Source organism: Montipora capricornis, chromosome 8 (assembly GCF_036669925.1).
Source record: "Montipora capricornis isolate CH-2021 chromosome 8, ASM3666992v2, whole genome shotgun sequence".
In the NCBI taxonomy this organism is placed as follows: domain Eukaryota; kingdom Metazoa; phylum Cnidaria; class Anthozoa; order Scleractinia; family Acroporidae; genus Montipora; species Montipora capricornis.
The window spans coordinates 34,008,924-34,023,923 of NC_090890.1; the positions used below are offsets into that span (position 1 = coordinate 34,008,924).

The 15,000-nt window shown below is 41.8% G+C and overlaps 1 protein-coding gene and 1 pseudogene across 1 annotated transcript in view; one reads left to right on the plus strand and one right to left on the minus strand.

The window, feature by feature from the left end:
- Window positions 1–492, minus strand: part of LOC138059976 (uncharacterized) — a 5,144-nt gene extending 4,652 nt beyond the window's left edge. The window contains exon 1 of the mRNA XM_068905639.1: window positions 1–492. This exon is cut by the window's left edge and continues 4,652 nt beyond it. The gene's annotated coding sequence lies outside the window, so the exon portion shown is untranslated.
- The window catches only part of LOC138013956 (alpha-L-iduronidase-like), a 15,101-nt pseudogene extending 6,621 nt beyond the window's left edge, over window positions 1–8,480 (plus strand).
- The last annotated feature ends 6,520 nt before the right edge of the window (window positions 8,481–15,000 follow it).

Genomic DNA, 15,000 nt, shown 5'->3' on the forward strand with positions numbered 1-15,000 from the left:
GACGAAATAGAACTAGCTCGGGAAGGCAAGGACACTACTCCCTGAGACCCCATATGGAGTCCCCTACCTATATGGAGTCCCCAACGTATATGTTTTATAACTAGATTAGGCGGTGCTGTTACAGCTTGTTTTTATCCAGTAGAAAAAACAGAAGCTGTAATTAACAGAACTAATAAAATTTTTATCAATGGGAAATTGTCCCACTGGGCTTCTCAGCTGCCCTGTGTATAAAAAGATATAGCTAGCATTTTCACCAGGCGAAGTAATACCGTTAATGAAAATAAGTAGCCTCCTAGGTACAAAACCTTTGGTAACTGCAACCAGTCATAATTAAATCAGTATTGATTTCCTGATTGCAATTTGCTGTCAAGATTGTGAATGTCAATGCTTCTCTTCCTTCTGCTCCAGATGAGAGGAGCCAGAAGCCATAGCAGACAGCTGCAATTAACAGGCGGGCTGTTTTATACCTAATATGTTGTTCATTTGTTATTCATCTGCAGTCTTTACTTCAGCACTGTAACAATGGCACCAATTTCTTCACCGGTGAGAAAGGTGTACGGCTTGATTTTATTTCATTCCACATCAAGGGCCAAGGACACTCTATGACTATTTTACACAATGAAAAAGTAACTCTAGAAGAGATGGCTCACATGTTTCATAAGTATCAAACTACACCAGTGTACAATGACGAAGGGGACCCACTGGTTGGTTGGAGTTTGGGTGAGGACTGGAGAGCAGATGCAACTTATGCAGCTATTGTTGTCAAGGTGAACAAAAATTTAATTTCTTCACATTTGTGGTGCAGGACACTTTGGAAAGCAATGTTAAATGACATTTATTAGATTGATAAAAGTGGTGCATTTAACAATGAGTGGCATACATGTAGGCATGCTTGCTGAACAAAAATGAGTAATTGCGACAGTAATGTCATTTTTGCATCCAGCCTTGGATAGATCTATTCACTGAATAACTCAATAATCGGTCAATAATAAGGCTGATATCCACTGGGCTGTGACTTATCTGGTGAATAGCACTATCAGAAAAACCATCACGCGATGTCTAGTTGTCATGCTCAAGCCCCGAGCTTCAGGAGATTTGTTGGGACTTGGTATCATTGATACTCTGCATGTCTGCCACTCTGTCAAAGAGTGATCATGGAACCTGTTCAAGCCTGGGTTTTTCCAGGTTTCCTTGCAACTGCTTTAGTAGCTTCCTTCACTTGTGATGATTGACAGTCATTCTCAAAAGAAATCATTTACTAGACTAAGTGTAGTTTGCAGTTCAAATGTACGATATGTCATATAGTATCTTGTGTGCAGATGATCTTGTTGGAATCGGGGTGGATTTATCTGTTTGTGACATACTGAATTTTACTAGGTGTACAATCTGTTTGTTGCAGATACTGGCATTGCACCAAAGTCTTTTGTTGAAATCAAATTTCAGTATCAGGTGTGTAGAGAGTGTATTTTACAGGACTACGAGAGCCTCAAATATCGTTGCAAACCGCCTTGTAATATTTGATTCCATTTTAGCTCATCGCTTACAGATAATAAGTGGAGCAATAAAAGACAACTATGTTTCGACCATTGTATAGTCATACTACATGTAAGCATACTCCAGTATACGATTTTGAAAAAAAAAAAAAACAGGCTCAAGTTTTTGCTTAACAATCCATTGACAGTAAGGTTTAAGATTTAAGTCCTTTTGCATCGTGCGTCTACGAACCCTACTAAATCACAAGTGTTTTCCAGATATTGCTTTTGCCACACGTTTTTCTTCTTAATCCTTTAATGAATTTGATTATACCATCATGTCTTTTTACTTTTCAGATATAACCTATTAAGCAATGACAATGGCTTCATGAATTTTGCCCCTCTGTACTTCCGTCAGCGTACCTTGCTGGCAAGATTCCAAATGAACCACTCTCATCCCCGCAAGGTTGAATTTGTCAAGAAACCTGTTTTAAGTGTCATGGGTTTGCTGGCTCTGCTAGGTGATCAACAGATCAATAGTTTTTTCACATCTGTTAATACCGACAGTGATCTTGGAGTATTGCCCACTGTTCGTTTTCCTCAAGAAGTGTCCAATCATAGTGACTGGGAATTTGCAGCCATATTTTACAACAGCAACGATACATTAGAAAGAAGATCAGTTTCACAAGTGAACGTTGCCATAGCGAATATGCCATTTAGAAAAGAGTTGGTATTTGTTGTGTATAGTTTGGATAATGATAATGGCAGTCCATATCAGCTGTGGCAGCACATGGGGTCTCCGGTATTCCCTACAGATGAACAGTTGAGAGAACTCCGTTTTCACCAGGTATCAGGTATCTCTAGTTGTATAGTACAATTACATTAATGGTAATGAAGCGATCTGTAGTTTTCAAGGTAACTCCGGGGTCTCATTTAATGCGTGTCTGGTGTGTGGTCTTTCAAAAATTAAATTAATTTTCATTTCTGTGATTTAAAAAAAACTTTTTGCCATCAAAAATAAATTTTCGCATTGACGGGTCTGGTAAAGGGCTGAATGTCCTATCATTATGCAATAAAACTCCTTCGAGACAAGCTTTTCTATTGGTTGACCTCCGCCGTACTTTTAACGTACCTCGAAGGAGTACCGGTAAAGGATTCAGTGTTTTTTTCAGGATTAGTGTTAGGGTTAGAGCGTAGCCTTTTCATTTCATCTCTCTAACAGGTAAAAGGCCTTTTTCACACTTTTCAGGAACCTGTCAGAACTATTGGCCCTACAATTCTGCCGTCTTTCTCGCAGTTCAATCTATCACTTACGCTCCCATTGCCAGGAATAAGTTTGATTCATATTTGTGCAAAGACTGCTTCGCCTCCTTCACAGGTAACAAAGCCTTTCTAATATTAAAGAGAAAATAACACTGATACTAAACTTGATATTCAAAACCAAGTTTTGATTGGCTCTTTACAGTGTGTTTGTGATTTTTTTAAAGAGTAACTCATCCTTTCCGTAATGAATAGAAAATTTGGTAAACTACAGCTGTAACTTTACTGAGAGGTTTTATCCTCTCTAGAAGACCATCATGTTCACGCCATTAACAAAGTGCACGTTGTCTATAGGTCAAGGGAGTGAAGCTTATCAGTGTGTCACCTTATGAATTTCTAGTGACCTGGAGAGATATACCTTCAAGGTACACTGTAACCTTGTTCCTCTCACCATATCCCCTTTGTTGTCCACTCTTTTCATTCAAGAGCAAGCATAACAGAGAATAAGTGTCAAGTGATTAAGCAATGAAACTTCTGGCAGGAACACTACAAAATCAACACAAACATAGATTGAATCAAATATGAAAATCATGTTTCCAAGCAGAGTTGAACTAACGTTATGCACCCACATATGACATCGTGTCATATAATTGATATTATTATTCAACACATTAGGGCCCTTTATACGAGAGAAAATAAGCCGCGGCTTACATAAGATGCGAACACCCCGTCTAAATGGTACAAATCTACGTTCACGACTTTCTCAAGTCGTGGCTTATCCTGGCCTAGGCGTTTATACTCGTATTATAATAACTATAAATAGTTCCTTTCGCGTATTATGTACGCCGCGGCCAGAGTAAGCCGCGGCTTATTTTCTCTCGTATAAACTGCCCTATTGTGACAATGTAGAAATATGGTCATAGCGCGCATAATATTCGTCGTGCGTACTTAACAGATATCCTGCGATATGCGTAATTTTGTGTGTCGCGGAGAAAAATGGCAGTTTTTCCAGCTTTTTTTCCCAATAAACGAAGAAAATTGTGCTTTGCTGTCAATGTGTTGAAGAAGAAAACAATTATCCTGCTCAATCTTGCGGAATCCTGATTTTAGCCAACTCGGCCTACGGCCTCGTAGCCTAAGTATCAGGAGATAATCCGCGTGATTTCGCAGGATAATTGTTAAGTATGCTCATTCGGTAGACATTAGCAGAGTTGTCGCAGTGATAAGAGCAGTAATGCTTTCCACCAATGTGGCCCGGGATCAATTTCTGTACTAACGTCATATGTGCGTTGAATTTCTTACTCTGCTACGAGAAGTTTATCTCCAGGTATTCCTGTTTTCCTCTTTCATCAAAAACCAACGTTTGAATTGATCTTCTTTGATTTCATGTTCTTTGATTTGATTTCAGTTCAGTGTCCCCAATTAGCAGACCAGTTTTGCTCAGCTAATAATAATATTATTATTATCATTATGATTATTGTTAGGCTTATTATTTTTGTTATTTTATTATTATTATTATTATTATTATTATTATTATTATTAGTTTCGTGATGTTGCATGTATGTTGTATGTTATTGCAAACTATATCTCACTCATTTTCAGCAGATCAAGTCATTGCCTGTCAATCAATTGTTCTTCCTTGTCTTTAGGTGTATTCTTTCTTTTGAAGTCTTGTACTCTTGTAAGAGTGCGCATGGCCCATTTAAACGAGTTAATGAAGTCGATATAATCTTTACCAGTTATCATCATACACTTTCTGAAGGTAAGTTGGTTGGTCATGTAGTTGGGCTTTGAATGGCAAAGAAATCAAAATTTGCCAGTTGTTGTAACCCCTTTTCAGGGCCTATCCTTTTTCGATCAGAAGGAGAAGAACAACACTATTGTGGTAAAATTGTAATGTTTATTTTTTTTTCTCGCGAAAATAATGTAACGTTTAAAAAACGAGCAGCAGTGTTTTAGCGGGTTTTAAAACACTAACCCTAACCGTGGTGTTTTATCGATGTTTTTAGAGGCTGTTAGGCTCATGAATTATTAATACATTTTTGGAGAAAATTGATACTGATCTTCTATCACTGCGCGCATAGGTAGAACTGCACCCACATACGTGCTTCGTTTTTTTGTAAATTGATTTGCTATTCTCGTTCTGACAACAACAATGTTTATGGTTTTGTGATGGACGTAAGAACCAGAACATTATTTTTCAATTTTTTTTCCAAAGGTTAACATTCTAATGTAAATTTTATTCCTGAAAAGTTGGTGCACATTTTCCTTGCCCGAACGATTTGGAATAGCCACTTGATTAGAGTATTTAAACGCGAAGTTATATTAAAATTTAGATGACGTTCTCGTAGCTTGCTCAAACATGGCTCATTTCGTATCGAAAAGAATTATATACAAAGTTGACGGCTTGTTCATAGTGTTTTATTTTCGTGCAGAAAACAGGGGATTCACTCAAGGCTGGTATGCTGTTGTTGCGGTGGATTATTGGAGACGGCGCAGTCCCATATCGGAGCCAGTGATAGTCAAGAGAACGAATGGATAAACAAGTCACTCCAAGCAACAAACTGGATTTTCCAATTATTGGAACAGAAAATTAAAACTTGTACTTTAGCTAACAAATTAGCAGTCGCAAAAAATGTATTAATGGTTTGAATCTAGGAATCATAACATGTCTTGATCAAGTGAGGTCGACCTTGTGATAGCCGACCTAAGAAGGACTCGTAAGTGGTTTGAACCAAGGAGTCAAATCATTAAGTAAAGTACGATCGTCCGGGTGAGTTAAGTCTTGAGGAGGACTGTTTGAGATGACATTGACGTACGTTTAGACAACCTGAGCGGAAGTCATCTTCAGAGTCAAGTGACCGGCAGAAATTGAATCGGAGCGTTAGACTCACTAAACACAGACGAGTGTCGGGGAACGGTGACATCAACAATAACATAGCTGAACACCGTCTGCAGACAAACCACAGAATCGACTGGGACTCTGCTGAATGTGTTACCCACAGCACTAACTACTACCAACGGATCGTACTGGAAAGCTGGTTTGTTAACTTAGCACAGACACCAATAAACCGATGCCTGCAACTTCCCGCAACCTACAAACGACTCATCGATGACATCAACACCGTGATTTACTCTCTTACAGTACTGTTCGACGTATTCTACGACACACGTACAGACCTTAAACCTATAGACGGATCGAAATGCACCAAGCATTGTTAAGTCTTCACAGCTAATTACATCTAGGCTCAACTGAAAGTCGACCAATAACATCATGAATAAGTTGACCAATCAGGGTTCTATCTAGGGTATTTGAGGGGTAGAAGCTTCCCCCCCAAAAATATTGTTATCATTACAGTATATAAGTAACTATACCGGAAAAATCATCCAGACGCAACGAGATCAGTCCACATAAACTTGGCAAAGGTAGCTGCGATTGCAAATGTATTACCGGTGACAATAGCCACTGTTGAGCGTTCCTTCAGCGCCATGAAGCTAATTAAAACAAGGCTCCGCATTTGCATCGAAGGTCCTGACCAGTTGTCAGATTACGTCCTGGAGTCAGTGGTTGATCATTACAAAATTTTAAAGAAGCGCAAACTGGCTTTGTAATTCAATTCAATTTCAATTCAACTTTTTAAAGAAGGAAAGTACATTTAGATCCTGAATTGATCAGGGAGATTTTCCAAAGATCAATTGCCATGATTTGTTTACCAGTATTTTTCACACTCGATTAGACGCGTTGTCAGTTAACAGTCGCATCTACCGCGGTCAGTTTGTATTTACAGGTTTACAGTTATCTAGAATTTTGCAGTAGTTACGAGCATTGGTAAGAAATGGGAAAGTGCCGTTGTTGAGTTCATTTATTTTATTGACGTACTAACAAGTCAACGAGTATGTATAAATATTTGTGGAATTAGACGTGTCGGGTAACTCTTCTGTTTACGTTAGCAAATATCGGAGCTCAGTTTAACATTGTCAGAACGTGATCACGACTAAAAAATAAAATAAAATGCTACTGTAACATTTCTCAAAATTGTGTCTCAAAATGCACCAGATTGCATCTCAGCGCATATTCATTTCAAAACATTTCCTGGGGACCATGCCCCCGGACCCCCCTAGGAAGCTCGTGGCCTTCGGCCACTTGGGACGTCTCCCCCAAACGATAAATCCTAAATAGAACCCTGCCAATGACATGTACGACCGGAGTTTTTATAGTATCTACTGACGTTACACAAATCACTTGACTCTGAAGATGACTTCCACTTCCACTCAGGTTGTCGAAACGTCAGTCAATGTCACCTCAAACAGTCCCTCTCAGGACTACGCTCACCCGGACGATCGTACTTTACTTAATCATGCTGAAAAGGACTGTTAATCATGAAAAGGGCAACTTGTTTCGAACCTCTATATGGACGTCATCGAGAATCAAGTGATCCTTGTGTTGTCAACAGAAATCAATCGATCAAGTCAAAACTTTCATCACATTGTCCATTTCACTAAGAAGTGCTCTCCCATGGAGCCGTGTTTTACGTCTACGATTACCAATAAAATAGTAGAATAACAGACTATAATTAAAAATCTGATTTACCTAAATGCTAAAAATGTGACTTACTTAAAAATTCTTACAGCATAATCTAATCCATTGTCGGGTTTAACATATTAATTAATTAAGTAAGTAAGTAAGTAAGTAAGTAAGTAATACAAGAAAATTATTCAAACTCATGACCTGCTTTGCCCCACTAGGCAGACTCTCCCAAGAAATGGTACCCCTGTAACGGGAAATCTCTTTAAGAGCTTCTGAGTTCGGTCTTGGGATGAACAGATTTAGCTCTGAGTCACGTAAATTGTATCTGTGGATAGTATTAGTGTTCGCGAATCTTGGAATATATACTCAGGCAGTAGATCGTTCACTGTTTTGAGCATAAGGGTTTTCATTTGTTTGGAACGTCTGTCAGGGAGGCTCGTCCAGTTTAGGTCCGAATGAATCTAAGAGGAATCCGATCTTACATCCCAGTCAGCACCGGCTATTATGCGAGCAGTGGCTGTGTTTTGTAATTTTTCGAGTTTATTACTTAAGCCAGTACCAATGCCACCCCAGGCAGCACTACAATAATCACGATATGGTAAAATGAGAGATTTGTAGATTGTTATGAGCACTGGTTGGGGGCATAGTAGTTTAAGTCTTCTTAGAGCTGCAAGCACTTTTGAAACCTTTCGGTTAACCTCAGAGATATGGGGACCCCAAGATAGCGTTTCATCCACCTGTATACCAAGACATTTATAAGAGTCAAATATTTCTATTGGATGGCCATTATAACAAATATCTGAGTCACTAGGTAGTAGCGAGATTTTGTGCCGACTCCCAATGCATTTAGTTTTGACAACGTTAAAACTGGGCGATTAGAATCAAGCCATTGTTTAAGGTTGTCTAAGTCACGTGTTAGGGATGAGAACAACTCATCAGGCTTTTTTGCTGCATACGTAAGGTTAGTATCATCAGCATACATTCTTACATCATATAAAAGGTTACAGTTAGGCAAGTCGTTGATGTATAAATGGAATAATAAGGGTGCAAGTATTGAGCCCTGGGGGGCCCCACATCGTATGTAGTTCATTTCAGAATGGATATTGTTAAATAATAATAATAATCGTAGTAGTTTATTAAAAACTCTCTTGCAGTAAAACAACTAAATTAACAAGTACGTTTTACAATCTTAAATTATCTAAAATAAAATAATTTACTAGTATAACAATACTTGTGGTACTATCAATTAGTCACATAAAATATCAAGAGTCACAAAATATTTAAAAGTAAAAACGTTTTCTACTCTCTTAGTCCTACAGGCCTGCTTGTTCCGGAAAAGATAATACTTTTGTGTTTTCTGCCTTAAGGGATAGTTAGGCGCGTCCAAGAGTGGACTGGGGAGCAGATGATGCAAAGGGTGGCTCGGGGACTTCATTTTCGCCATATATTTGTAACACAAGTGTACTCTTCTATCATCTAACCTATCTAGATTACCTAATTGTAGTGCATGAGCGTATGACTCTGCTTCGGGGTAAATTATGTTAAGCGCCCTTTTTTGCACTCGCTCTATGGCTTCGGACAGATAGTAATGTCCTACCACACCGGTACTGCATACTCCAAAACTGGCCGAACTGAGGCAAGGCATATCCTCAACATGTTGGGTTGGGACACCCTGGCTCTGCATAGAACTGTAAGTGAATATAACTTATGTATGTCCAATACTTACGTATGTCCAATACATAACCTGTGTTCTATCAGATAGATAGTTTCTGAAAAGGTTTAGAGTAGCTACTGTAAGTTTAAGGAGCTGCACAAAGTGTCTTGGAGACACCCTCAGCCCCGCCACTGGCACCAGCTAGACCTCGTCATCACTAGAAGAGCGGACCTCAGCAGTGTCCTCCACGCAAGAAGCTATCAAGGCGCTGACTGTGACACGGACCACTCACTCGTTGCAAGTAAGGTCAGGCTGAAGCCCAGAAAGATCCACCACGGCAAGACCAAGGGTCGCCCTCGCATCAGCACCTGTGACACTTTCGACCCCGTTAAAGCTCAGAGCTTTGCTGACAGCCTTCAGGAGAAACTTGCTGCGCAACCAACAACCAGCAACCCGGATGCCAAATGGTCTCACCTCCTTGAGCTGCATTCGGCAAGAAAGAATGCTGACTGGTTCGAGGCTTGCTGGGAAGAAATGCAGCCAGTCATGGAGGCCAAGAGGAAAGTGATGCTGGCTCACAAGCAGAACCCTTCCCCAAGCACACTCGACACCCTTCGAGCAGCTAGGAGCAAGGCCCAGCAGACTGCTCACCGCTGTGCCAACTGTACTGGCAGAACCTATGCACCAAAATCCAGCTAGCAGTTGACTGTGGCCACGCAAAGGGGATGTATGAGGTCATCAAAACTGCCACTGGCCCTACTAGCGTCAAAACAGCCCCGCTCAAATCAAAGACTGACGAGGTCATCACTGATCAGAGCATGCAGCTGCAGAGTTGGGTGGAGCATTATCTCGAGCTCTACTCAACCCAGAACATCGGCACAGACACTGCCCTCAATGCCCTGCCTGGGTTGCCAGTCATAGAGGAGCTTGACAACATCCGACACTGGAAGAACTCAGCATAGCCGTCGACGGTCTCGCCTGTGGCAAGGCTCCGGGGAAGGATGGTATCCCACCGGACGTTTTGAAGCATGGGGAGAAGGTTAAATCCCCCAAGACATGAGAGATGCCAACATAGTCACCCTGTACAAGAACAAGGGTGACCGTAGTGATTGCAACAACTATCACGGCATCTCTCTTCTGAGCATCGTTGGCAAAGTCTTCGCTTGGGTCACCTTGACCTGCCTGCAGAGCTTTGCTTTGCAAGTCTACCCCGCGTGACAGTGTGGCTTCAGAGCCGGGAGGTCCACAGTGGACACGATCTTCTCCCTCTGTCAGCTGCAGGAGAAGTGTGGACAGCAGCAGCAGCCATTGTTCCTCGCCTTCGTGGACCTCACCAAAGCTTTTGACTTGGTGAGCAGAAGCGGGCTCTTCAAGATCCTCCGCCTCTCTGTATGTAAGCCTGATTACTGTATTATTGTGAGCCCCCTTGATAAGCCTAGGTGCTTTTGGGGCAAACAATGGTTAATATGTTTAAATAAAAAAAAAAGATCCTCCAGAAGATTGGCTGCCCTCCAAAGCTCCTGGCAATCATTACCTCCTTTCACCAGGACATGCAGAGTGTGGTCTGCTTCGATAGCGCCACCTCCAATGCCTTGCCAGTCAGCAGTGGAGTAAAGCAGTGTCCTTGCTCCAAACCCTGTTCGGGATTTTCTTCTCGATGCTGCTCCAGTATGCCTTTGTAGACTGTACAGAAGGTGTCTACGTCCGGACGAGGTCAGACGACAAACTCTTCAATATTGCCAGACTCCGCGCCGAAACCAAAGCTTACGTGGTGCTCATATGGGAGCTGCTGTTTGCAGACGATGCTGCATTTTGGCGCAAGGTGCTGATTTCCCCCCCCCCCCCCAGTCATCACCATCGACAACACGGAGCTGGAGGTTGTGGACACCTTCACCTACTTGGGCTCCACTGTGTCAAGCTCAACTTCGCTCGATGCTGAGATCAGCTTCAGGATCGCCAAAGCAGCTGCTGTCATGGCCAAACTCAACAAGCGAGTGTGGGGCAGTGACCTGTTGAGCGAAAGGACCAAGATGTGCGTCTACCAAGCTTCTGTCCTGTCGACTCTCCTTTATGGCATCGAGTGGTGGACAACCTATGCTAGACAAGAGCGGCGACTCAACGGATTCCACCTCCGCTGCCTTTGGCGCCTGCTGCACATCAGGTGGCAGGACAGAGTCGCCAACACCGAGGTCCTGGAGCGTGCTGGCTCACTGAGCATGCCATCACTGCTCATTCAGCGACGCCTTCGATGGCTTGGCCATGCACATCGCATGTAGCCTGCCCGCCTGCCAAGAGAAATCTCTTATAGAGAACTGCGGGAGGGCGTCCGTCACGTTGATTGACCACTGCTGCGCTACAAGGACGTCATCAAGCGAGACTTGCGATCTGCACTAATCGACACCAGTGCATGGGAGGACATCGCCAAACACCGAGATACATGGCGGCAAAGTGTCAAAGCGAGGGTTTCAAAGGTGCAAGCGAACGCTAGAGTCCAGTCTACATGCAAGAGAGCGGCGAGGAAAGAACGTGCAGCCTCTGCACGCGATTCTACAAGGCACATCTGCGCCACCTCAGTGCAACAGAGACTGCCACTCCAGGATCGGGCTACACAGTCATACCAGATCCTGCGCAAATCCCCACTATTATTATTATTATTATTATTATTATTATTATTATTATTATTATTATTATTATTATTAGTCAAGTGAAGCTATGAACCTCGCGATACCGGTGCGACGCTCTAACCAACTGAGCTATGAAGCTGCTGACGTTGGGAGCTGGTCATTTGTGCGTTCTAATGTTCCCGTGAGGAATGAATCAACGATAAAATGATATATGAAATGAATCATATATGAACTGCGGATACGAAATACGGTTAAGATTTCCCCGACACGAGTAGTCTATTCAGACAGCCGGTAAGTCAATTCTTTAGTTGTTATTTCTTTAAATTTATTTATTTTATTACTGTGTTGTTTTGGGATGGTCCGTGGAGGGGATCCGTAGGGGTATAGTCCGTAAGGCATTCCGTGGGAGTCCACGGACTGGGGATCAGTGTTTTCGGGTCACAACGTCCCCTCCTCTTTTCGAGAAGTGAGTGGGTTTTTTAACGTCCCATACTATTTTATTTCAAGGGCTATGAGACGGGACTTCCGGTTTACAGTCCTTATCCGAGAAGCCATTTGCGGGTTCAATCACAAAGACAGTACTTTCTCCTCAGTTATTTTAAGACCCTAAGTGTTGGTACGGTCGGAGTCGAACTCTCGACCTCCCGCGTGACAGCCCGATGCACAACCAACTGAGCCACCGGTGCGCGGTAGGGTAAGGTTTATGTGATAGGTCAAGTGAATGATATTTGCGAAAACACAGTATGAATACTTTACTACTAGTACACCACCTCTGGGAGGGGGTGTAAATAGGTATGTGCGACCCGAAAGGGGTATGGTTTTTTAGCCCTTTTCGGTATCAATTTTTAACCATTTTGGTCTGAAGTAGAGTATGGTTTGTGCGCTAATCAAGTCTTGAATTGGGTCATGTTTTTTAAAAGAAGCTGCGTCTTCATCATTAGGCGATACGACCATCAATAAAAGCTCTTCTCAGGGTATTGATTTTAAGAGTCAGGCCTGAAATAGGGTATCAAGTTTTTGGTCGTGTCTGAAAATAGGGTGGGGAAAATCGCAGATTTTAGTCTGAAATTAGGGTAGGGGATTCAGGAAGTGGTCGTCGTAGTCTTCATAGTCACAAATTGCAATTTTTTTTTTGAAAATCTCGTCTCTTGCAATGTGTATTTGTAGGAACCTGAAAAGACTTTCGTGACCCGCGACTTGATCTCGGGCTCTCTCGCGCCTCAGGAGCGCGAGCGTTGTCATAGCGTCATCAAGGCGTTCATTGACCATTGCTGAAAAGCGAACCAGCGTGTTCAATTGGCCATTGTGGCAAAGGACCACTTTCATAAGTGGTGGCCACCTCTACATTCTGTTGTATATATATTAACTAGTTATAGCTGTCGCTAAAGTGCCAACGAGCCAAGCTTGCGTGATCTGGCGGCTGCAAACATCACGCGGCGTACTCGTGCTTAGCTCTCATTGGTTATCGCTACGGTCAACATTTCATCGCCTTGGTCTACATTACAGCTTTTGGTCTACATTACACTCAAATTTGAAGCGCTTCTGAGATTTCGTCCGCCTAAAAATCTTCTCGCGGCTCTATAAGCTGCCGCCTCGCCAGGCCTTCTGTCTTCAGAAGGCCTGACTCGTTGGCAATTAGACCAACTGCCCTCATCTTGAAACAAATATTCTTTTGAGATTGCTCATTCTAGCGAGGCTAGAAAGGCTTATTAGCATTAAAACAAAATAATATTTTATTTGGCCGGCAGTGGTCTGCGTGGATTGTCCCCGCGACAAGAACATGCTTTAGTGAAAATCGATCAAAATGACAAATGACAACAAAGTAAATCCAATGCTTCCATTACTGGAATAATAAAAAGTATAGAAAGAAGATAAGAAAATAGCCTTAACACGGCCAAACTAAACAAAAAATGATATCAAGTTTTAACAAAAAGTTTGATATCTTCACGGGGACTTCGCAGTGGTCTCCCATACAAGTGCTAACCCCATCCAACGGGCTTAACTAGCATCCAATTTATGGTATGTGATGGGTCAAGTCAATGACAATGGACAACAGGAAATAAATTCATTCCTCCTGGTACAGGAATCAAAAACGTGAAAAGAATATTTTTTTAAAAAGCCTTAAACAACCAAATACCAAAAAATAAATCACATGCAAAAAGACATATTACTCTAGTTTGTCTTTGTGTTTTATACACAAAGTAACCAAAGCAAACGAATGAAGCGGCCAATATCCAGGGAGTATTTCAAAGAAATCTCACCTTTTTATCCTAACATTCCTCAAAAAGCTTTAGTGAAAGTAAATTCTGATAGTATTGCTGTGCTGATTGTTGAGGCCTCATTAGGGGAAGAGGGGATCTAAGTATCCCGTATTCCATTAATTTTTGGCCTAAATATCCTCTATCCTGTTAATTCCTATGCATTGTATCTTCATAATGCCATTTCGGTTTTTTAAATATCCCGTATCCCGTCAATTTTCCCCCAAAACATCCTGTATCCCTATAATTTTTTACCTAAATATCCCGTACCCTGATAACCCGTAAAAGGGCCTCGTAGCATTCCATTTGCAAATTTAGTAGCATTAATAAGAGATTACAGATTTATCTTTCTGGTAATCTCTCGCCATTTTCCGAAGTTTCCCGTAGTTGAGGCTCACTGTAACTGGACAATTTGTGTTAACTGTTTTTGCATCCCACGGACACACTCTTATGTGCGTATGAAAGATCCCTCCAGGTCGTCACTCGTCCAATCGCAGGCATCAATGTGTAAAGCATTTTACCGAAATTGTGTCACTTCAAAACGCTTTGATGTGCACGGTTGCCTTTATCGAAAGTGGGGCTCAGAACACGAAGTTTGAACCGATAACGAAATTTTCTACCTGTTACGCCAAAGTACTTCCTTTTGTTTTCAAGCGCAAGCCACCGTGAATCGAAACCCTCCCATTCCGTTGTTCATATTCAATTATTCATTGCACGTGACTGTGATTTATCTCCATCAACACCTCCACTGTGACTAAACTGAGCTCCAGGAGAAAGTATAACATTTGATTTGCCTTTTTTTCCACTCGATACCGCCTTTAAATGTTCTATGCGTTTCTAAGTAACCATGCAAGTTAGACCGAAAGTAGTTAAAATTACCGGCAGAACTATGTGTTTAGCCTGACGAAGAATTAGAGGTCTTTGCCCGATTTGGGGGTAGTTTTACCTTTTTAAAGAAGCATTTTTACAATTAAATTTCCCAAATAAACTGCATTCGCATACGAAAAGTGTTGGGACGTTTCCCACTTTGCTCACTTTCAACAACTTATGTTTCAGTTTTAAACGACCGAGGAAACTGCCAAGGGCTTTTAATTTTACGAGACAGAACTGTCGACTCTGTAGTCTCCCTCTAGGATAAACACTGTTTTCTTTCCGCCAGTTTACCTGCTCCCATAGAACTGAATCAACACTTACGAAATGTGTC